Source organism: Caretta caretta, chromosome 11, assembly GCF_965140235.1.
Source record: "Caretta caretta isolate rCarCar2 chromosome 11, rCarCar1.hap1, whole genome shotgun sequence".
Classification (NCBI taxonomy): Eukaryota; Metazoa; Chordata; order Testudines; family Cheloniidae; genus Caretta; species Caretta caretta.
This window is the reverse complement of record NC_134216.1, coordinates 77539746-77548473: the sequence shown is the minus strand read 5'-3', so window position 1 is coordinate 77548473 and position 8728 is coordinate 77539746. Positions and strand designations below refer to the sequence as shown.

Here is an 8728-nt window from a genome sequence, read left to right as displayed (position 1 = left end):
TGGGGTGCAGGTTTTGGGGGAAGAGGCGGAGGGGGGATGGGAAGAGGCAGAGCAAGAGCAGGGCATCGGGCTAAGAGGCAGAGGGGAGCGGGGTGCAGGTGGGGCCCCCACTTCTCTGGAGCTTTGCTTCCAGCGCTCGAAAGTTGACCACGAGCCCATGGGCCTCCGGCGGGGAGACCCGCCCCACATCCCCGGCGTTTCCCCCCCGCATGGACGGCCTTTTCGGGGAGGCTCAGCCTCCCGTGGCCTTTTATACGGGCTGCCCGTGCTCAGCTCCTTCCACACGCTGGAGAGGAGCAGCACCCAGGGGTGGGGCTGAGCCGGGGGGCGCTGGGTGAGGGGCAGAGGGCTCGGAAGCTGAGACCGCAGGGACACAGCGTGAGGCACCATCCCAGGCATCCCCATGAAAGGAGCAGAACAGGGTTTACCTGGGGTGGGGAGTGTATGGAGAGCGTCTCAGGGTCGGTGGAGATGTATTGCCCTGGTGAGCAAGTGTGGCTAAAACACAGGCCTCGCTGTGAGCAGGATTTGAACCTGCGCAGGGAAACCCGATTGGATTTCGAGTCCAACCCCTTAACCGCTCGGCCCTCACAGCTGTGAGTGACGTGGCCCCCAGTGGCAGTCTCTACTGGAGTGTCTGGAAGCCGAAGGGAGGGAGCTCTCCACCCTCAACGAGCAGCCGTAGCCATGTTGGCAGGAGAAGCTCTCCCAGCACCATAGCACTGTCCACACCAGCGCTTAGGTCCGTGTAACTTGTGTCACTCGGGGGGTGGCTTATTCACTCCCCGAGCCACATACGTTCTACCGACACAAGGGGGAGTGTAGACGCAGCCTTAGCAGAGACGCGATTAAGATCCACTTCCTGGACACTACTGTGCTAATAAACGATGGTCACATAAACACCACCCTATACCGGAAACCTACTGACCGCTGTTCCTACCTACATGCCTCCAGCTTTCACCCTGACCACACCACACGATCCATAGTCTATAGCCAAGCTCTGCGATACAACCGCATTTGCTCCAACCCCTCAGACAGAGACAAACACCTACAAGATCTCTATCAAGCATTCTTACAACTACAATACCCACCTGCAGAAGTGAAGAAACAGATTGACAGAGCCAGAAGAGTACCAAAAAGTCACCTACTACAGGACAGGCCTAACAAAGAAAATAACAGAACGCCACTAGCCATCACCTTCAGCCCCCAACTAAAACCCCTCCAACATTATTCAGGATCTACAACCTATCCTGAAGGATGACCCAACACTCTCACAAATCTTGGGAGACAGGCCAGTCCTTGCCTACAGACAGCCCCCCAACCTGAAGCAAATACTCACCAACAACCACACACCACACAACAGAACCACTAACCCAGAAACCTATCCTTGCAACAAAGCCCGTTGCCAACTGTGCCCACATATCTATTCAGGGGACACCATCACAGGGCCTAATCACATCAGCCACACTATCAGAGGCTCGTTCACCTGCACATCCACCAATGTGATATATGCCATCATGTGCCAGCAAGGCCCCTCTGCCATGTACATTGGCCAAACTGGACAGCCTCTACGTAAAAGAATAAATGGACACAAATCAGATGTCAAGAATTATAACATTCATAAACCAGTCAGAGAACACTTCAATCTCTCTGGTCACGCGATTACAGACATGAAAGTTGCGATATTAAAACAAAAAAACTTCAAATCCAGACTCCAGCGAGAGACTGTTGAACTGGAATTCATTTGCAAATTGGATACAATTAACTTAGGCTTGAATAGAGACTGGGAGTGGCTAAGTCATTCTGCAAGGTAACCTATTTCCCCTTGTTTTTTCCTACCCCCCCCCCCCCCCCCGCCTCAGACTTTCTTGTTAAACCCTGGATTTGTGCTGGAAATGGCCCACCTTGATTATCATACACATTGTAAGGAGAGTGATCACTTTAGATAAGCTATTACCTGCAGGAGAGTGGGGTGGGGAGAGAGAAAACCTTTTGTAGTGGTAAACACCCATTTTTTCATGGTTTGTGTGTATGAAAAGATCTTGTGTACTTTCCACAGTATGCATCCGATGAAATGAGCTGTAGCTCACGAAAGCTTATGCTCAAATAAATTGGTTAGTCTCTAAAGTGCCACAAGTCCTCCTTTTCTTTTTACTGATAAAGTTTGCGGATGATACCAAGATGGGAGGGGTTGCAAGTGCTCTGGAGGATAGGATTAAAATTCAAAATGATCTGCACAAACTGGAGAAATGGTCTGAAGTTAACAGGCTGAAATTCAATAAGGACAAATGCAAAGTACTCTCCTTAGGACAGAACAGTCAGCTGCACACATACAGAGCAGGACGTGACAGCCTAGGAAGGAGTACTGCGGAAGGGGATCTGGGGGTCATAGTGGACCACAAGCTAAATATGAGTCAACAGTGTAACCTTGCAAAAAAAGCGAACCTCATCCTGGGCAGGATTTAGCAGGAGTGTTGTAAGCAAGATACAAGACGTAATTCTTCTGCTCTACTCCATGCTGATGTGGCCTCAGCTAAAGTATTGTGTCTAAGTCGGGGCGCCACATTTCGGGAAGGATGTGGACAAATTGGAGAAGGTCTAGAGGAGAGTAACAAAAATGATTAAAGGTCTAGAACAGGGGTTCTCAACCTTTTTCTTTCTGAGGCCACCCACAACATGCCATTAAAATCTCCAGGGCTCAGTGTGGGAGGGGGAGGCTCTGGGCCGGGGAAAGGGGGGAAAACAAGTTTGCATAGGTATAGTTTGACTTCTGTTTTGGGTGGGCAGGGGCCCGTGAGGCTCAAGCCAGCTCCGACGTCGGGGTCTGGGGAGGGTATGCTACATCCACCCCTGACTCACCTCAGCAGGCCACCCGCCTGTCTGGACTTGGGGGGGGCCTACAACCAAAAATTATAACTCAAAGGTGGGGGGGCTGAGCTCAAAAAGTTTGAGGTGCAGGGAGAGGGATAGCTAGGGGCTGTGTGCAGGGGGGTAGCTCAGGGTGCAGGGAGGGAGGTAGCTAGGGGCTGTGTGTGGGCAGAGGGTAGCTCAGGGTGCAGGGAGGAGGTAGCTAGGGGCTGTGTGCTCTCAGGGCTCCCCTGCGCTCCCTGTACCCTGAGGGCTCTGCCAGCCACAAAGCAGCCAGATCCCCCCGCCCAGGCAGCTCTTACCAGCTGCATGAGCAAAGGGGAGCAGCTTCAACCCCCTGCAGCAGCAGGAGACCAGGCAACGCTGCGGCTGCCTGCTCCATGGCACCAGTCAGAGCAGCAGCTGTCCCAGGCTGCCGGACTCTGGCTTCCCACCTCCGACCTAGCCAGGGGGTGGAGAGAGGAGGTGGTGGAGGGGGGGTGTGGAGCTACCCCAGGACTGCCCTGCTCTTGCACTGTAGTTTGGGAGGGGTGTAACACCCCTGTGTTCCCCCAACTCTGCCCATGGGCTCAGGGCTTCTGTCCCTTGGGGAGCACCGGGGCTCGGGGCTCCAGAATTCAGCCCTGCTGCTCCCGGCTTCAGCCCTGCGGGAGGTGCTGGGGTTCGGGCTTTGGATTTTAGCCACGGGGCCCTGCGGCCCCCCTGAAAGGGTTCATGGACCCCCAGTGGGCCACGAACCCCCTGTTGAGAACCGCTGGTCTAGAAAACATGATCTACGAGAAAAGGTTGAAAGAACTGGGTTTGTTTAGTCTGGAGAAGAGAAGACTGAGAGGGGACATGAGAACAGTTTTCAAGTACATAAAAGGTTGTTAGAAGGAGGAGGGAGAAAAATTGTTCTTGTGAATCTCTGAGGACAGGACAAGAAGCAATGGGCTGAAATTGCAGCGAGGGAGGTTTAGGTCGGACGTTAGGAAAAACTTCCTGCCAGCATAGTTAAGCACTGGAACAAATTACCTAGGGAGGTTGTGGAATCTCTGTCATTGTAGGTTCTTAGCAGGATCGACAGTCACCGCTCAGGGATGGTCTAGATGAGGGGTAGTCAATTATTTTTTGTCAAGGTCCAAATTCTTCATCAATGTACAGTCGGGGCCAGACTGCAGAGAAAATCCTTTTAAAAAATAATAATAACGATAATATGTAAATAAAAAGTTTGTTGGGTCCGTTCAAAAGCGTCTGGCAACCCGGATTTGGCCCGTGGTTCGCCTGTTGACAGCCCCTGGTCTAGATAATACAGGAGAATTACGGAGACCTCGGGAATGGAGGTTGTTCGTAACTTTGCCCAAGCCGTTATGGGCTGCTCCTCAGGGCGGAGTGCTCGGAACGGGGGCTCACGCTCTGCAGCGGCTGCCCGGCAAGTTTCTGATTCTTGCCCCCTGACTGCAAGGGTGATGCGTGAGGCACCCGGGGGCGCTTTGGCACCAGTGGGTGCGCAGTGCAGGCCGGGGCCCTTTCAAACGCAGCCGCTCCTCCAGAGCGCGGCAGGCGGGCAGGAGTTCGGGCTCCAGCAGCTGACGCTCTCGGCCAGGTTCCAGCAGCAGCTCAGGGAGCTTCTTTCCTGGACTGAGACTAAGGTTGCAGGCTTGTCCCCCTCCCAGCCAGAGGCGGGAAACAGCCCCTGTGGCTAGTGCCGACCCCAGCACTCCTTCTCGGGAGCTCACAGCTGTGCCTGTGAACCTCAGCGTCTTCACCTGTACGTGGCTGGCCTTCCGCGTGGCAAGTAGTGGGTGGGGGTGGGGACAGGCAGCCCCGATGAGCCTAACTGGACGATGCCATGCCGGCACAGCTCAGTATTTGTTGGGTTTTTTGTTTTTCGTCTCCGCTGCTGCCTGACTGCGTACTTCTGGGGCCACATGGTGTCTGGCTGACGGGTCCGTCTGTAACTCTGGTGTTCGTATTTTTGAGGTTCTACTGTACTTAGTCCTGCCTTGAGTGCAGGGGACGGGACTAGGACGGTCCTTCCAGTGCTGTGATTCCATGGACAGGACTAATGTGAGTTTTTTAATCTGACTTCCTGCATTACACCAACAATATGATTTTATCCAGTAATTCCCGCAGTGGAGGGAATATTCATCCCTACTATTTAAGAGAACACAAAGGATCCACTGATCAAGTTCCAGATCTCCGCTGTATAGTGGTGTGCAGTGAGCCCCTGTGCAGCTGAGCTCCTTGACAGTAGGAAGTATGCATCCCCTGTCAGTGCTCCTTAAATGCTACCCCACACCTTTGCAGTCCAAGACTAGGTCTTTTCAGAAAGAATGCTCTACAGCCACCAAGAAGGGGCCAGGCTTTACCTGAGAGCTAGGTTCATACCGAACCCTGCCTCTGTCAGACATCTTTTACTTCCAAAATCTTCTACTGGACGATTTAGGCATATAAGCATCACTCCTGATCCCTTCCCAGAACCCCACCCCTGAATGCTACATGCACGTAAAGCAAATGTTGACAGATTATCTGTTTTGGTCATGAGCCAGAAACATAGCTAATATTCTGACTCTGCAGCTCTCTCCAGAAAACCATGGCAAGAGAGTTTATTTGTAATGGGAAGAAATAATCTGCATTTTTAAAGTTCTTTGGGACAGTGATAAAAGTCATTTTAGACATGCAAAGTATTATGAACTTGGCACTCTCACACTTCGATGCTTCTGTAGGCTGTACTCATTGCACACACTGAGGGCTCCCGGCTGCCCTCCATTCCCCTCCCCCCCATGTGCCACCCTCCCATCCTCTCTGTTTCACAGATTCCCTGCAGCTGCTCACCCCTCTTTCATGTCACAGGCTCTGTCCCATGTTTCTTCATCTCCCCCAGGCTGGGGCTCTGTGTGCCCTCCGACCTTCCCCTACCACACAGAACTTCTGTATGCCTCCTCTCCCCAGACCAGGGTCCCCTTTTCTCCCCACCATTATTTCTTTTCTTTCTGTCTGAGAGACAAGTCATTGGGGGTGTCACCATTTTAAAATTATTTTGGGAAGATGATTGTTCAGCTTTGTAGTTGAGATTCCTCCAACATGGGAGTGACTGTTGAGTGTAGGACCTCTCTTCGTTCAGCCAGTTATTACTAGACAATGTTGCCTCCCCTAATTATCAAAGCTTTACTACTGAGTCACCTGTCTTTATTGGCAGTAACATTCTAATTAATATTTACTCCATTTAACTGTATGGTGATTGCCCAACCACTGTCTAACTCTTGCTTTGGTATAACTCGATTAAAGGGATGATAAACAATTTATTTCTGAATAGTCCCTTGAGCCTGATCATGCAGTCCTTTTGGGAGAGGGATGCAGAGATCCAGCTTTATAAACCAGACTTCTCTGTCTTTTATTCCTGTAACACTAGAAATAATTTTGTTTTTTTAAACAGGAGAATAAACCATCCCTCATTCAGACTGGTCCAGAAGCAACCCTGCAGACCCACCTCCTTGTATTTGAGGGCGAGAAATCCAGAAAAGAAAACCGCGTTGTGTGTTTAGAAATGAGAAAGGAACTCTTTCCGAAGCCTACATACAAATGAACTTTTAAATTTGAGGAGACAGAATAAAAACTGGTCCCAGTTACCAGGGAAATTATGTCTTGTTTATACTAATCTGGAATATATATGGGGATGGGCATTACATAAAATCAAATTTTGCATACTACAAATCTGTAAAATGCAAAAGGTGTGTTTAATAGAATTTTCTATATCGTTTCATTAATTTTTTTAGATAAAGAAAAAATATTAAAAATCATCAGTATTTTTTTCTGTCTTGGTTTCCTTTAAAGGACACGAAGCTTATTCTTACAGCAGCACTTCACTTAACCCTTAAGTACACTCTGACCTGAGAAACCAGCAGTTAGGAGGTACAAAGGCAAAGGTTTTGAGAGCATGGAAGTGAGTTTAACTCAGCATTTCTCGCATGCGGCCACCAGGGGCTTTCTGTGCAGGCCTAACAGCCTCCTGGGCAGTGGTGGAGAGGCCAAAGCATCAGCCTCTCCCCTTCCCTCCCTGGTGCTCCTGCATGAGCCACCATGCACCGCCTCTGGAGACAGGTGGGGCACCATGCTGCAGGAGCCAGGTGAGTTCTTGACTCACCTGTGGGGTGGGCAGGGCACGTTGGGGCTTGGGCTTCAGCCCTGGGTGAGAACCTGGCCGCAGGGCTTCAGCTGCACGGCTCGAGCCCCGGGCTCTGACCCAGGCTCCGGCCACGTGACCTTGGCCCTGGGCGCTAACCCCTGGCTGTGCAGCAGCAAGTGCTGGCTCCGGGCTCTGGCACCGACCCCCAGCCCTCACCCCGCTCCCTAACCCCAGCCCCAGCCCCAGGGTGGTGGGTATTGATCCACACCTCCAGCTGCTCAGCAGCAGCCGCCACCAACCCTGGGCTCCATCCGCTCGCTCTGGACCCTGGGGGTGCTGCCTCCCAGCTCCAGCCATATGGCAGCAGGGCTCACCATTCTCCCCGACGCCTCCCCGAACCCCCATTTATCGCCCCCAGCCCCCACTGCCTTCCCTGGTTCCACCTCTATCCCCCCCATTGCCCCAGACCCCTGCTGCCTCCCTCTCCAAACCCGGGGCTTGCTGAGAAAAGCGAAACAAAGAAACATGCAAGTATCACTTTTCACAGCACACTGACTAGCTACCTGGGAGGCTGTGAAAAGTGATACTTGGATGTTTGTTAATATCACTTTTCACAAACTCCCAGCTAGCTACTGAGTGTGCTGCGAAAAGCAATATTCAACACACAAATATAATTTTTCATATTATTTGTGAGTCTGAAAAAACCCTACATAAATAAATTACAAGGATTTGGACACGGGTCTGTGCATATTTATTTGTTTTTCCTACAGTTACGTATTTTAGGGAAAAGTGTCAGTGCGGCCACCAGCAAGAATTGGTGGGTCACAGTCCGAGGCCACCAAAAAATGTGTTCGGAGAACCCCTGGTTTAAATGTACTAATAGGCAAAATCCAAACCAGCCACGTCTGCCTGAACCTTTTCAGGCAGGACTTCAGGTATCACCCAAAAGATCTTATTTTTCTTTGGTTCCATGTATACATTTGCTCAGATTTTACTTCTCCATTAAAAATGTAACCAATTCCCAGCTGCCTGGCAAGTGAGAGCTGGCTGAGTTTCCATGGTTCTCCCCGCACCCTTATGGGTGTGCTGCCAAGGGAGCAACACACAGGCCGGCAATGCATCTCAAGTGCCTCTAACTTGCCTAGCTCTTCTCAGCCATTTCTCTTGCTGTGAGCTGCCCTCCTTTTGAGCCCCACCAACTTCCTCACATGCAGGAACAGCAGCAGATTGCCATCTTGGAGCAACAGCTGAGGAAGGCGACTTTTCTGTCAGCACTAGAGTGGTCTATTGTATTGTGCTCTTCTTAAATAAGCAGGATACTGTGATCGTCCAGTGAGCGTGTCTCAGCTTTGTTACGTCGAGTGCTTTAAAAGGGGTGATGCGCTGCACTGCGTGGGCTGAGAAAGATCTCATGTGCTCCCCATCATCAATTCTGAGATTTGCACTGATTGGCATTAAGGCTTTTGGGGTGATGGTTCTATGACTCAAACTCAGTGGCTTTGTTTGGTCTACCAGAGTCTGCGGTTGGTGATCTTCGGGGATGGTACAAGCCTTACCTAAGACATTTAAGCGAGTTAGAATGTGGATGGAAGACGATAGAATGAATGACGTGCGAGTTCCTCCCAGTAACAGGGATAGCCGTCTGCCTCTGAACATAGCTCAATTCTTATTGTGCTTAACACGCTGGAATATGAATGGCTGCTATGGGTGGCTGATAATCTATGAACAGCATGTAGTAATTCCTGGTTTTTT

General features: G+C 51.0%; 1 long non-coding RNA gene and 1 other non-coding gene across 2 annotated transcripts; one reads left to right on the top strand and one right to left on the bottom strand.

The window, feature by feature from the left end:
• Nucleotides 1-513: 513 nt before the first annotated feature.
• TRNAS-CGA (transfer RNA serine (anticodon CGA)) lies at nucleotides 514-595 on the bottom strand. The gene has a single exon. It is a non-coding gene; the product is annotated as a tRNA-Ser (tRNA).
• A 4193-nt stretch (nucleotides 596-4788) lies between these two features.
• LOC125628939 (uncharacterized) lies at nucleotides 4789-6658 on the top strand. Its single transcript, XR_007354316.2, has 2 exons — nucleotides 4789-4917; nucleotides 6287-6658. It is a non-coding gene; the product is annotated as an uncharacterized LOC125628939 (long non-coding RNA).
• The last annotated feature ends 2070 nt before the right edge of the window (nucleotides 6659-8728 follow it).